Raw genomic sequence first — 16004 nt, forward strand, 5'->3', positions numbered from 1 at the left:
CTAGAAACTGGGAGTAACAAGCCATAATGAATTTGGGTCAAGGCATCTTTCTTTGTGCTACCAACTTCAAATTCAGTGTTTGGCTTTGAAGGGCATGTTCTTAGCTCATCTTTAAGGAAGGCTGCTAAAGTTAGACTTTTATACAAAAAAAAGTGACTATGATTTTAGACCAGGATTGACAAAATGAGGAGTTTCCCAAACCAGAAAGTATATTCAGAGCTTCTGGGCATCCACAAGGTATGATAAATATCCATCCACCAGAGAAGGTTTTTTCAAGAAGAGTTCTTCACCCAAATTTAAATGAAAGATTCAAGAGACAGTGTAGGTGTTTGTTGACTTATGATGATGAGTTAAAACTGTTGACTAAGAATGAGTTGTAGGGATCCCTGGGTGGCGCAGCGGTTTGGCGCCTGCCTTTGGCCCAGGGCGCGATCCTGGAGACCCGGGATCGAATCCCACATCGGGCTCCCGGTGCATGGAGCCTGCTTCTCCCTCTGCCTGTGTCTCTGCCTCTCTCTCTCTCTCTGTAACTATCATAAATAAATAAAAATTAAAAAAAAAAAGAATGAGTTGTAAATGAAGGAGGTCATCTGTTGTGCTCTTTGAGTGACCATGCTCCTTTTCATACATAATTTTTGGGCACACTATTTTATTTTTGTGAGAATTCTTTCAGATTTGCCTTGTCCTCTCACTTGCTCTGGATAAAAGCTTCTAGACCTTCAGGCAATTCTTTGCATATCTATTCTGTATTTCTTATGGAAAAGCGGGTATCTTTTTCATACATTTCTCTCCAACATCGGGCTGTTTCCTGGTGCCGTCTTGCTACAAATGTTCCCACACAGTGACTGTATCACTTTAGAATAAGAAAATATAGGGAATATAATTATTTTTCTCCAAATATTGGGAGGTTTTATTGAGTTTGTGGTTCCCCTCAGCTTCAGGGTAGCATGCTATTCTCAAATCCATCTATTCTCAATTAAGAACTCCTCCTAGATCAGCCCCTCTCCTTCCCTATCACCATTAAGAACTATGTTTCATTTGCAAATATCTTCTCCCATTCTGTAGGTTGTCTTTGAGTTTTGTTGACTGTATCCTTTGCTGTGCAAAAGCTTCTTATCTTGATGAAGTCCCAATAGTTCATTTTTGCTTTTGTTTCTTTTGCCTTCGTGGAAATGACATATCAGATAAAGGGCTAGTTTCCAAGATCTATAAAGAACTTATCAAACTCAACACCAAAGAAACAAACAATCCAATCATGAAATGGGCAAAAGACATGAAGAGAAATCTCACAGACGAAGACATAGACATGGCCAACATGCACATGAGAAAATGCTCTGCATCACTTGCCATCAGGGAAATACAAATCAAAACCACAATGAGATACCACCTCACACCAGTGAGAATGGGGCAAATTAACAAGGCAGGAAACAACAAATGTTGGAGAGGATGCGGAGAAAAGGGAACCCTCATACACTGTTGGTGGGAATGTGAACTGGTGCAGCCACTCTGGAAAACTGTGTGGAGGTTCCTCAAACAGTTAAAAATAGACCTGCCCTACGACCCAGCAATTGCACTGTTGGGGATTTACCCCAAAGATACAAATGCAATGAAATGCCGGGACACCTGCACCCCGATGTTTATAGCAGCAATGGCCACGATAGCCAAACTGTGGAAGGAGCCTCGGTGTCCAACGAAAGATGAATGGATAAAGAAGCTGTGGTTTATGTATACAATGGAATATTACTCAGCTATTAGAAATGACAAATACCCACCATTTGCTTCAACGTGGATGGAACTGGAGGGTATTATGCTGAGTGAAGTAAGCCAGTCGGAGAAGGACAAACATTATATGTTCTCATTCATTTGGGGAATATAAATAATAGTGAAAGGGAATATAAGGGAAGGGGGAAGAAATGTGTGGGAAATATCAGAAAGGGAGACAGAACGTAAAGACTGCTAACTCTGGGAAACGAACTAGGGGTGGTAGAAGGGGAGTAGGGCGGGGGGTGGGAGTGAATGGGTGACGGGCACTGGGGGTTATTCTGTATGTTAGTAAATTGAACACCAATAAAAAATAAATTAAAAAAAAAAGAACTATGTTTCATACCACATAGCAAGGGCACTGTAAAAGGAATAGGAGAAAGGAGTTCCTGATCTAATATTAAATTCCAATTCAAGGGAATTCTCTCCTTAAAATCTCCTGAGATATTGACATTTTCTATATATAGGTAAAAGTTTTAGATGGATCTATTGCTTTTGACATTGTGGCATTAATGGAATCTCCCATGTCGATGAATATCACATTTATATAAAACATACCTATCAAGGGAAAAGGTGAAAGTAAAATAAAATTCTATTTTCTAGTGGTCCTATTTAACCAACAAATGTGAAGGATATTTGTTGGCTACAATGGTGCCCACACCTGGAAAAGATGTGGAAAAATATACCGACTAAAGGGGGGCATTTGATTCTGTGTCTTCATCATGTATTCTGGGCCATGTATTCCAGTCACAGTTTATGTTTGTAACATATCCTGGTAAGCTAGAGTTACTTAACTCTATAGATGTCAAATGGATCAAGTCAGTAATAAGCATGAGACCACTGAATAAAAGGAATCAGACATCAAAGGCATGGACCCTGTACCAGTAGAGTATTGAAATGGAGAAGGATGGCCAAGTACATAGTAGTTGGCAAATATGGTGCTGATGGCTTACACAGATACAGGTTGATTCCTAGGTAGGTGGGCAGTAAGAAACACAGAAGTGAGACACCCAGAGATAGAGAAAATAAAGCAATTTATTTTATCTCTCTGTTGAGATATAATATTTGATATCAAAACCCTAGTTACATGGAATATTACACGTGAGTGTGTTGTAGGACACACAGAGTTCTAAAAAAAAAAGCAGCTTTATGAATGGTTGTTACAGAAAGTTGTTCTCCACATTAGTCAGGAGAGGTTAGGCTATGCTATGGTAACAAACCCTAAAGTACCTGTGGCTTTACTTAGTAAAATATTACTGCTGTCTTCAGTAGCTCTTTCAAATGGTGGCTCAGTAACCTAAAATGTTTCTAGATAGAGGCTATGTCATGTGGAACAAAGGACTCCCAATATAATCACTAAAGGAGAAGAGAGGCTGGGGGAACATGAAGCATGCTTTAAAATAATCTTTCTTTCTTCAAGTTACATATAACGGACCAGAAGTCAATGAGATGATACCAGCCTAACTAATAGTGGTTAGTAGCCTGCCCATGTGCTCTGGAAGAAGACATGGAGTCACTATCTCTGCCTCCGTTTTTAAGACTGTGAGGGAAAAAATGCTGTATTGGCAGTGGTGCATATGTGAAAGTCCCTGCAAAGGCTTCATTGCCAAAATAAAGAAGAATCTTATTGGTGATTGGAGACAGAAGGTTCAACTTTAAAAATATATCAGCACTTGATGTTCTTAATAGTCTTATGAACTACTTGAGCTAATGAGCATCTCAGACCTCACATAGAGAAGGATACATGAAAAAAAAAGAATAATTTGGGCCAACACTATTAAAATTCTCATATTAACAACTAATGCATTTTTGCTATAGAATTTCCATCTACTATTGTTACTAACTTTAAATTATCTGAGCTGAAGTTTTAGCCTCTGTAGGGATTCACCATAGCTTCTAAGTTCCTTTCCACTTGTATCATTCAATGATGCCATGCTCTTTCTCTTTCTTTCTTTCTCTTTCTTTCTTTCTCTTTCTTTCTTTCTTTCTTTCTTTCTTTCTTTCTTTCTTTCTTTCTTTCTTTCTTTTTCTTTCTTTTTCTTTCTTTCTTTCTCTTTCTTTTTTTTCTTTCTTCTTTCTTCTTTCTTTCTTTCTCTCTCTCTCTCTCTCTCTCTCTCTCTCTTTCTTTTGACATTTGATGGTAAATATGATATAAACTCTGTAGTTGACAAGAGAATTTTTATTTGGGAAGAAAATTGTTCAGGGTTGAAACAAAAAACTATTTCCCAATCTTGTGTTTAGTATTCACCAGCATTGGATTTTTAAAGATTCCATTTGCCATCTGTTATTTTCTTTACACCAGTGATCACACATATATATATTTTCCTATTATTGAAATACTAATTTGTTTTTGGAGTGATTTATTCAAAAGATAAAATTCACATTCTGAGGAATCCGTATACTCTGTTGTCTATCGTTTTTATTTTATGTTTTTTACTTTTCTTGCGATACTGTTACTCTTTTGGACTTAGAATTTGTAAAATAAAGGTGTATGGATTTTGCATGAGTATGAATCAAAGGTATTAATCCATGAAATGGAAGGCAGATACTTACTTGAAGTTTAACCTAGTTTGTGGATATGTGAATGTACTCTGTTTCTGTTGTCAGTTCTCTGAACAGACGTGTGGAGTTAATTCCACATTTTATTACTTCTGTGACCTCTTAAAATAAATAACTTGTCTCTCTGTGTATTAGTTTTCTCATCAGTAAAATGAGATTATTGTAGTATGTATTCAGTGGAGTAGTAAAGATCAAAGGAGAAAGTGTGTGGCAAGTTCTTAATATGATTATTCTGGTTTAAAAAATTAAGTATTATGATGCTAATCATTAATATCATTCAATTTGATATCAATTAATTGCCAGATGCTAGCTAGTATTATTTTTTGTTAAGCCCAATATAAACATCTATGTTTTTATGGAGAATATGCCAAATTCTTCCACTGCAGCATAAATCTTAGCCCAATCTTTCAGGAGTAAGGGTGGAGACTCTTCCTCTTCCTGGCTCTACCCAGAGGGAGTAGTAAGGACACTGTTGTTACTCTCTTGCCAGATCTGGTTAAAATGATATCTCAGTTTAATTGTGTGTGTTGTGTAAGGTCTTCCCATATCATATGGTACCAGATACATAACAAGTATGTAATAACTATGTTGAATGAATTGGCACATTTATACCCACTTAGAAAGAAGGAACGTGCTTCTGAAATTATTTTCCCCTGGTATACAATCATATTATCCTAACACTCATTATGTAAATTTAGAAATTCAGCATTCTGGTAACCATAGCTCATCCATCTTGAAAGCAGATCAATCAACTTCCATGTCAAACCCTCCAAGGGAAGCATCATAAAAGAAAAAAAAAAAAGTGGAAATGGTTGACCTCAAGTGAGCAGAAGAAAACCTACCTTCTGGTAGCTTCAGGTACTCATTGGCTTGTTGATGACCATCGTTGGCTTATAGATGACCATATTTTTGCTGTGTTTCTTCACATCATCTTTTCTCAGTGCCTGTCTGTATCTTAATTTCCCCTTTTTAATAAGGATACCATCATTTTGGATCATTTAATCTTAATGACCTCATTTCAACTTGATTATCTCTGTGAAGACATAAGGTTACAATTTCATCATATCTTTTGGGGGGGGGCATTCACTAATAAATCAAATGTTTTATGAGTACTTATTGCATTAGAAGTGGTTTAATCCATTGGAAAGTGTTTGAAAAGTATATAAGATTTTCACACCTGCAGGGTGTTATTATTGTTAGAAGGGGGTAGTCATTTGTTTACAACTGAACCTGAACATTGAATAGATTATATACCACTTTAATTTAAACAAAATGCACTCAGTAAATGAATCTTTAGTCTTTAGGCTACTATTAAATCTTTGCCTCATTTTTTTCTGCTGAGAAAAAGTTTTGTAATTCTGTTTTCAATAAAGAATAATCAGTCCTGAAAACAAGATTCACTTAGAGTTAATAAAATCTAAATGGAATGAGCTCATTTTGCCACTGTTAAGTTAGAGATATATCTACATGTTCTGCCCCAGTCCCCACTGTTATTCATTGTATTATTTTGCTCATCTTCATAAAGAGATGGCCATTCTCTCATAAACTCCAGAAACATGACAAAAATGAATATCTTAATCTAATTTTGTTATGATAGTTTCAAATAGAACCTTGGAAAGCCTCAAAGATAGTTCATGATTCTCATTCTGTAACATAATGAGCACAAGTATTAGATCTGCAAGCATGGTTTTTCCCTAATCAAAGTAGGGGAGTGGAAGAAGTCTCTGAATGCAAATGAAATCCCCCAGCAGTGGTTACAGCTGTGGCTGCATCAGCAGGTGACTTACAATGATAGAACACAGACTTAAAGCCAGAAAACAAACAAACAAACAAACAGGACACTGGAGCCTACTTTTGGTGATCCCAGAGCTGGTTTTATCCCAACAACATGGTGGTCAGTTAAGGTGAGAGATTAATAGATGGTATTAAGGCTTTAGAGCTCAGAAAGCCCCATTAGAAATCCCATTATAGGGATCCCTGGGTGGCGCAGTGGTTTGGCGCCTGCCTTTGGCCCAGGGTGCGATCCTGGAGACCCGGGATCGAATCCCACATCGGGCTCCCTGCATGGAGCCCGCTTCTCCCTCTGCCTGTGTCTCTGCCTCTCTCTCTCTCTCTCTCTCTCTGTGTGACTATCATGAATAAATAAATAAAATCTTTAAAAAAAGAAATCCCATTATATTCCTGTTTTGAATTAACCCACAAGACTGAGACCATAACTCAGATAACTCTTGAATGGTCATCTTGCAGTTAATTTTTCACATCAGTTGAACAGTATTTGGAGTTTGTGGCACAGAAGCAAGCACTTCTGTGTTGGCCCTTAAGTGTTTCTATGTTGGCCCTTCTTTCCAGTCTCTTTGATGCTAGAGTTATTAACAAGATGGCAGCTGTGTAGAATCAGGAAGTGTCTAGCTTATATATTAATATAATCCAAGAATATACTGAAGCCATCTTTCCACCGGGCCACTCTGCACTGAGGGTCACTCTTCTCTTCTCTCCAATAATGAATGCAATTTGGCTCACAGATCAGTAAAAAAGCATCAATCCATTTTTTTTCTCCTACCAGCACTATGTTCAGAACCAGAAATATGATGTTACTATACTAATTGGGTGGTGTTGCTTTTTAAAGTAAACTCTCAAGAACTATATTTTGGAAAGGATGGGAAAAGTAATTGTGGGTAATCCTTGAGTCTCTGGGCATGGCCTTTTTGTGTTTTCTCTCTGTAAGAGCAGAGAGATTTTAACAGATAATAGGGAATTAAATAGAAACATCATCTAATAAGTATGATGTGTGCTGTCACTGTTAATTCAAACATAATGAACAATGACTGAATGATAATGGTTGCATACAGAAGTCTGCCATATGCTCATTCTGGATGATTGTTGCAGGATGCTTCCTTAAATATGGATGCCATGAGCTAGCCAACAGCACTCCAAATAATCAGATTTTCTGTTGCTCTCGGAGTCTCATAGGGATTTTAGCTTTTTCAGTTAGTTGAATCATAAAAATGAAATCAGATCCTAAAGGGTTTTATAGATGGTAGGCAGTGGGAGAAGGAAGGAGGGGGCAGATAAGGAGAGTGGAAGGGAAAGCAACAAAGGGAAGAGAATGAAACCCTAATGCTATTTTTCCCTAGATCAGAAGAAGCATCTTCTGAATTAGAAACAATCTGTTTACCACTCCTTTTTCCCCTCATCTGAAGACAAATTAACTTTGGCTTTTAGAAAGCTAACATGCTAATGGCACATAGTGTGTATATATATATTTGGTATTACATAGTATATTTAAATGGACATTTCTTTCTGTATAACATTCTAATGTCTAATTAAAGTCCAAATTACAATGTATTTTGATATGTAAGTTAAGCTAGATTGATCCATTTATAAGATTCTATGAAATTGGTTGATGCAATTAGTCTAAATGAACTGATGGACTGTAGAATGTTTTCTTATTTGTTCTAAAGTATTGGCTGTTTCATCTGAGAGAAGTAGAGGGATAAGCCCTATTTTGAAGTACAAATGACATTAGATTTTGCCAGATTGTATAGGTTGAAGTGTCGGCTTTGTTACTTTTAGTCTTGAATAGGACCATGAAGCTTTCAGAAACGTACTTTTTCTTACTCATCTATATGGTAGGGATGCGTGAGAATTCTATGAGGTTATGTAAGTTAAAGCACTTTGTGAACTGTAAGATATTAGACTCTGCTACTCAAAGAATGTTGTGTAGACTAGCAGCATTGGCATCATCTGGGAGCCCATGAGAAGTGCAGAATCTCAGGCCCAACCCAGATCTACTGAATTAGTATCTGTACCTCAATAAGATCCGCAATTAATTTATATGCATATTAGAATTTGAGAACTATTTTGTTGTGCCTATATTAAGTTTGAGTATATTATAAAAATATTATTCCAAAAGAGTAAAACTTTGGAAACCTAACCTATTTGTTGGGTATAATCTTATATTCTTTGGAGAGAAGAGGTTAATGACAAATTTCATGCAAAAGAAAAAACAGTCTGAACTAAAAGTGATTTTAAAAAAAATCTAACAATCCAGAAACAAAATCCACACATCTCTGCAAGACATGTCTTAGGATACATAATTAGTAAGTACCAATAATCCACCTTTTATTTTAACCTTTTAATAGCATGAGCATCACTGATTAATGTGATGTCTATGAAAGTTCACCATAATAGAAAGATTTTTTATATTACTATTATGATGATAAAGAAAGTAAATGCATTGATACATTCACAAAAGATTTTTATCCACAAGTGTTGCAATATATTCTTTCATTATACTCAATAACCAGAAGATTTAAACCTTAATCCTTGCAACTGGTAATTCACGCCTTTTATTGCACTTTCTATTTGTTGCAATAGTTGCAGCAGAAGCACTATTTTATACTGGTAGCATATGATTGGAGTGTCATGGAAAATTTCAATTCCAAACAGAAATAGTACCCGAAATTTCCATTCCTTTTGCAAATGAGACTGTTGATTCCGAGGAAAGGAAAGAGAATGGGAGGAAATGCTCTCTGATTAAAAATTTTTTAAAGTTTATTTATTTATTTATTTATTTATTTATTTATTTATTCATAGAGACACAGAGAGAGAGAGAGAGAGAGGCAGAGACACAGGCAGAGGGAGAAGCAGGCTCTACGCAGGAAGCCCGACGTGGGACTCGATCCCAGGTCTCCAGGATCACACCCCGGACTGTAAGCGGTGCTAAACCGCTAAGCCACCAGGGCTGCCCTCTGATTAGATTTTTTAATCATGGGAAGTTTTGGGAAAATATAACCTGTTTATTTTGTTCATCGGTTTGATATCTACTCCCTGTGGAACGAAATTATGTATTTTCGCAGGTTTTAAAAGGTATAGGGAATGTGTAGCAACAGCACAAAACCTGAGATAAATAAGATTTAAAAGTAACGTGCTTAACAAAAACAGTAGTAGAGCTTGTCATTTTTAATCATTGACTTAGATAAACAGTTTTTTAAAAAATATGAGGCTAGAATTCAAGTGTGATTCACATTCAATTGTATCTATAAAACAAAGTGAATTACAGATTTACTATCATGTTCATTTCCTTATGGGAGAAAAGACACATACATAACCAAAACCTTTTGAATTTGAAATAACTTGTTTAATCAAACCTACAATATGACTAAAAATTTCTGAGTCCTTCTAGAATTTTATACCCAATGTATGAACTTCCTACATATAGAATAAATAGTTCCTTCCCTTTCTCTTTCTTCCTCAAACACTGCTGTGACCAGGGGCCACAGATGCAAGTAATGTAATAGTGACTTAGAGAAAAGGATATTTAATTATCTGAAAAAACACAGGAAGTCCAAAACTGATCAGTGTGGTTGGTGCAGTGGCTCCATGACATCATCAAGGACCCAGGCTCTTTCTAACTACACTTAGCTGTGCTTAGTAAGTTGATGATGTCTTTTATTAGTCATGAAATAGTCCTCCCAGTTCTGACTATCATATCTTCACAGTAGCAATATTAGCTGAAGAAAGTTAGCAAGTGACAAAAAAAAAATCTCACCTCAGCATCTCTGCTTTTATCAGGTAGGAAAATCTTTACCTGATACCATTCAATAAACACTTCCTCCTGCCTCATTGTCCCCCTGGTGGTCATTGCTACATTTTTTGCTGCAAGGAAGGCAAGAAGGTAATCTGGCTTTTTTAGTTTCATTAGTGGAAGGCAGGCAAGGGGGGGGGGGGGGGGTTGGAAATGGTTGATGGATGGGTTATTGACAATGTCTAACACCATCCTACCAAGCAATAAAATCGACCTGTTTCAGAGGTTTCCTATGTATTGTTCATGTGTCAAACATTAGTGTACATATGGATCATTTAGAGATCTTGCTGAAAAACAAGTTATAACACAGTAAGTCTAAGGTGGGGCCTAAGAATTTGCAATCCCATCAAGCTCTCAGATGAAGTCAGTGCTGCCGAACCATAGACTACACTTTGAGTAGCAAAGCTTTATATTATATCTGGTCTGTCACACCCTTTTCTTTTCCCTAATCTCATCCTTTAATCATTTCTTCTGTCAGTTTCTGTGTAAAGTTCAGTTTGTTCTTTATCTCTTTTATTTTTTCACTTGTCCTCACACGCACTTTTAATGAGATAACGTGCATATGTAAAGTGTTAAACACAAATATTAGCTCCAACCCCTTTAACTCCCCCTTCTCTACCCTTGCTTACTTAATTGAGGAAAATTTGTTTATACCCACCCTCAATTCTTCCTCTTAAAATTCAATTTCTGAAAGCAAACTACAAATACCTAACCTAATAAATGTGAGTTTAGTGGCAGTGATAACCTCATATCAAGGAAAAGAAGCTCTATGTTGTGATTCAAAAACAAATTCTAACAGCATGATTTGTTAGCTACCTCTAATATTGATGGGAAGGCAAGAATATGTTTACCAAATTGTCACAGAATCCCTATTTAGATAGGCATAACCTTGTCTAATGAAACTTGTTACTCCTCAAAGACAGCATTCACAGGAAATGAAGCTCTATTTCTCAGGCAATGCTGTTGTTTTCCAGTTTTGTTTACTTACAAGCATACAATAGAATGATTTTCAACTGTGCTGCACTGTCAGTTTTGAGGATTTCAGTTAATTGAAGACTAAGAGGACTTATGAACTCACCTAGTAATCATTTGTACTCATGATTTTATTGGAAAATACATTTTGATCTCTAGTCCATCAGCTTTCATATATACGTGCACAGGTGTTCTGTTTTCATTGATCAAAGAAAACTTACATTCTACAAGTCATACTATCCAATAGTACTTTCTGTGATGATAGGAACGTTCTATATCTACACTGTCCAATGTGGTAGCCACCAGCAATATTTGGCTACTGAGCACATGAAATATGGCTAGTCCAATTGAGGAACTAGTTTTTCTATTTTTTTAAAGATTTTATTTATTTATTCATGAGAGACAGAGAGAGAGAGAGGCAGAGACACAGGCAGAGGGAGAAGCAGGCTCCATGCATGAAACCTGACGTGGGACTCGATCCTGGGTTTCCCGGATCACAACTTGGGCTGAAGATGGCGCTAAACTGCAGAGCCACCAGGGCTGCCCTAGTTTTTCTATTTTATTTCATCTTCATTTATTTACATTTAAGTTTAAGTAAAACTTAAGATGGCAAGATGGTGGAAGAGTAGGGTCCCCAAGTCACCTGTCCCCACCAAATTACCTAGAAACCTTCAAATCATCCTGAAAATCTACGAATTCGGCCTGAAATTTAATGAGAGAACAGCTGGAACGCTACAGTGAGAAGAGTTCGCGCTTCTATCAAGGTAGGAAGACGGGAAAAAAGAAATAAACAAAAGGCCTCCAAGGGGGAGGGGCCCGCGAGGAGCCGGGCTGAGGCCGGGGCGAGTGTCCCCAGGACAGGAGAGCCCCGTCCCGGAGGAGCAGGAGCTGCACCGACCTTCCCGGGCGGAAAGGGGCTCGCGGGGAGGTGGAGCAGGACCCAGGAGGGCGGGGGTGCCCGCGGGCTCCCGGGGACACTAACAGACACCTGCGCCCCGGGAGATGCGCCGAGCTCCCTAAGGGCTGCAGCGCGCACGGAGGGACCCGGAGCAGCTCGGAGGGGCTGGGGCGGAGGCTGGGGGAGGGGGGCGGGTGCTGGGCGGCCCGGGAGCATGAACCCAAAAGCACAGGCCCGGGAGCCCAGGGTGCCGGGGACACAGACCAGGATCCAGCCTCCCCCGGGGGACAGGCAGAGGCCGGGAGGGCCAAGGACAGCAAGGACACTCCTGCCCGGAGCTGAGCAGATCAGCGGCCCCGCCCCGGAGCCTCCAGGCCCTGCAGACCGGGAGCTCTGTAGCTACTGCGGGAGCTGACTCCAGGGCTCCAGAGCTGGCCTCCGCCACTGCGGTTCTTCCTCCTGGGGCATCACGGGGTACACAACCCCCACTGAGCCTCACAGTGGCCTCACCGGATAAGCAGCTTAAACATCTTTCACTGAGCCCTGCACCAGGCAGAGGGCTGAGCAACTCCCCCAAGTGCTAAAACCTGAAAATCAGCACAGCAGGCTCCTCTCCCAGAGGACCAACTAGACCAACAGGGGAAAAACAAATTATTGACCAAGCAGCACTGGAAAGTTCCAGGGGAAGTCCAGGGATTTACAGTATATAGAATCAGAGGATACTCCCCCTTGTTTTTTGTTTTCTGATTTCTGTTTGCTTCCCCCCACCTTTTTTTTTCTTTTTTTCTTTGCTTCTCTTTTTTTTCCTCTCTTTTTTCTTTTTCTTTTTTTCTTTCTCTTCTCTCTTTTTCTCCTTTTCCCAATGCAACTTGTTTTTGGACACTCTGCACTGAACAAAATGATTAGAAGGAAAACCTCACCTCAAAAGAAAGAATCAGAAACAGTCCTCTCTCCCACAGAGTTGCAAAATTTGGATTACAATTCAGTGTCAGAAAGCCAATTCAGAAACACTATTATACAGCTACTGGTGGCTCCAGAAAAAAAGCATAAAGGACTCAAGAGACTTCATGACTGCAGAATTTAGAGCTAATCAGGCAGAAATTAAAGATCAATTAAATGAGATGCAATCCAAACTAGAGGTCCTAACAATGAGGGTTAAGAGGTGGAAGAACGAGGGAGTGACATAGAGACAAGTTGATACAAAGAGGGAAACTGAGGAAAAGAGAGACAAAAAATTAAAAGATCATGAGGATAGATTAAAGGAAATAAGTGACAGCCTGAGGAAGAAAAATATGCATTTAATTGAGGTTCCCAAGGGCGCCGAAAGGGACAGAGGTCCGAAATACATATTTGAACAAATAATAGCTGAAAAATTCCTAATCTGGGAAGGGAAACAGGCATTCAGATCCAAGAAATAGAGAGATCCCCCCCTAAAATCAATAAAAACCGTTCAACACCTCGACATTTAATAATTAAGCTTGCAAATTCCAAAGATAAAGAGAAGATCCTTAAAGCAGCAAGAGACAAGAGATCCCTGACTTTTATGGGGAGGAGTATTAGGGTAACAGCAGACCTCTCCACAGAGACCTGGCAGGCCAGAAAGGGCTGGCAGGATATATTCAAGGTCCTAAATGAGAAGAACATGCAGCGAAGAATACCTTATCCAGCAAGGCTCTCATTCAGAATGGAAGGAGAGATAAAGAGCTTCCAAGACAGGCAGGAACTGAAAGAATATGTGACCTCCAAACCAGCTCTGCAAGAAATTTTAAGGGGGACTCTTAAAATTCCCTTTTAAGAAGAAGTCCAATGGAACAATCCACAAAAACGGGGCTGAATAGGTATCATGATGACACTAAACCCATATCTTTCAAAGGTAACTCTGAACGTGAACGGGCTTGATGACCCCATCCAAAGGCGCAGGGTTTCAGACTGGATAAAAAAGCAGGACCCATCTATTTGCTGTCTACAGGAGACTCATTTTAGACATAAGGACACCTACGACCTGAAAATAAAAGGTTGGAGAACAATTTACCATTCAAATGGTTCTCAAAAGAAAGCAGGGGTAGCCATCCTTATATCAGATAAACTAAAATTTACCCCGAAGACTGTAGTGAGAGATGAAGAGGGACACCATATCATACTTAAAGGATCTATCCAACAAGAGGACTTAACAATCCTCAATATATATGCCCCGAATGTGGGAGCTGCCAAATATATCAATCAATTAATAACCAAAGTTAAGACATACTTAGATAATAATACACTTATATTTGGTGACTTCAATCTAGCACTTTCTACACTCAATAGGTTTTCTAAGCACAACATCTCCAAAGAAACAAGAGCTTTAAATGATACACTCGACCAGATGGATTTCACAGATATCTACAGAACTTTACATCCAAACTCAACTGAATACACATTCTTCTCAAGTGCACATGGAACTTTCTCCAGAATAGACCACATATTGGGTCACAAATCAGGTCTGAACTGATACCAAAAGATTGGGATCTTCCCCTGCCTATTCTCAGACCATAATGCCTTGAAATTAGAACTAAATCACAACAAGAAGTTTGGAAGGATTTCAAACACATGGAGGTTAAGGACCATCCTGCTAAAAGATGAAAGGGTCAACCAGGAAATTAAGGAAGAATTAAAAAGACTCATGGAAACTAATGGGAATGAAGATAAAACCATTCAAAATCTTTGGGATGCAGCAAAAGCAGTCCTGAGGGGGAAATACATCGCAATACAAGCATCCATTCAAAAACTGGAAAGAACTCAAATACAAAAGCTAACCTTACACATAAAGGAGCTAGAGAAAAAACAGCAAATAGATCCTACACCCAGCAGAAGAAGAGAATTAAAAATTCTAGCAGAACTCAATGAAATAGAGACCAGAAGAACTGTGGAACAGATCAACAAAACCAGGAGTTGGTTCTTTGAAAGAATTAATAAGATAGTTAAACCATTAGCCAGCCTTATTCAAAAGAAGAGAGAGAAGACTCAAATTAATAAAATCATAAATGAGAAAGGAGAGATCACTACCAACACCAAGGAAATACAAACGATTTTAAAAACATATTATGAACAGCTATACGCCAATAAATTAGGCAATCTAAAAGAAATGGACGCATTCCTGGAAAGCCACAAACTACCAAAACTGGAACAGGAAGAAATAGAAAACCTGAACAGGCCAATAACCAGGGAGGAAATTGAAGCAGTCATCAAAAACCTCCCAAGACACAAAAGTCCAGGGCCAGATGGCTTCCCAGGGGAATTCTATCAAACATTTAAAGAAGAAACCATACCTATTCTACTAAAGCTGTTTGGAAAGATAGAAAGAGATGGAGTACTTCCAAATTCGTTCTATGAGGCCAGCATCACCTTAATTCCAAAACCAGACAAAGACCCCACCAAAAAGGAGAATTACAGACCAATATCCCTGATGAACATGGATGCAAAAATTCTCAACAAGTTACTAGCCAATCGGATCCAATAGTACATTAAGAAAATTATTCACCATGACCAAGTAGGATTTATTCCTGGGACACAAGGCTGGTTCAACACTCGTAAAACATTCAATGTGATTCATCATATCAGCAAGAGAAAAACCAAGAACCATATGATCCTCTCATTAGATGCAGAGAAAGCATTTGACAAAATACAGCATCCATTCCTGATCAAAACTCTTCAGAGTGTAGGGATAGAGGGAACATTCCTCAACATCTTAAAAGCCATCTATGAAAAGCCCACAGCAAATATCATTCTCAATGGGGAAGCACTGGGAGCCTTTCCCCTAAGATCAGGAACAAGACAGGGATGTCCACTGTCACCACTGCTATTCAACATAGTATTGGAAGTCCTAGCCTCAGCAATCAGACAACAAAAAGACATTAAAGGCATTCACATTGGCAAAGAAGAAGTCAAACTCTCCCTCTTCGCCGATGACATGATACTCTACATAGAAAACCCAAAAGCCTCCACCCCAAGACTGCTAGAACTCATACAGCAATTCAGTAGCGTGGCAGGATACAAAATCAATGCCCAGAAATCAGTGGCATTTCTATACACTAACAATGAGACTGAAGAAAGAGAAATTAAGGAGTCAATCCCATTTACAATTGCACCGAAAAGCATAAGACCCTAGGAATAAACCTAACCAAAGAGGTAAAGGATCCATACCCTAAAAACTATAGAACACTTCTGAAAAAAATTGAGGAAGACACA

General features: G+C 38.7%; 1 long non-coding RNA gene across 2 annotated transcripts in view; it reads right to left on the reverse strand.

The window, feature by feature from the left end:
- Positions 1 to 16004, reverse strand: part of LOC111091357 — a 135308-nt gene that overhangs the window by 53909 nt on the left and 65395 nt on the right. The window contains exons 1-2 of one of the 2 annotated variants that reach the window (XR_005355201.1): positions 10986 to 11091; positions 5163 to 5353 (exon numbers count right to left, since the gene is read on the reverse strand). This is a non-coding gene — a long non-coding RNA (uncharacterized LOC111091357). Of the gene's footprint in view, positions 1 to 5162; positions 5354 to 10985; positions 11092 to 16004 lie in introns of those variants that run through there. The other variant, XR_005355200.1, reaches the window with a different exon arrangement.

Source organism: Canis lupus, chromosome 2 (assembly GCF_011100685.1).
Source record: "Canis lupus familiaris isolate Mischka breed German Shepherd chromosome 2, alternate assembly UU_Cfam_GSD_1.0, whole genome shotgun sequence".
Classification (NCBI taxonomy): domain Eukaryota; kingdom Metazoa; phylum Chordata; class Mammalia; order Carnivora; family Canidae; genus Canis; species Canis lupus.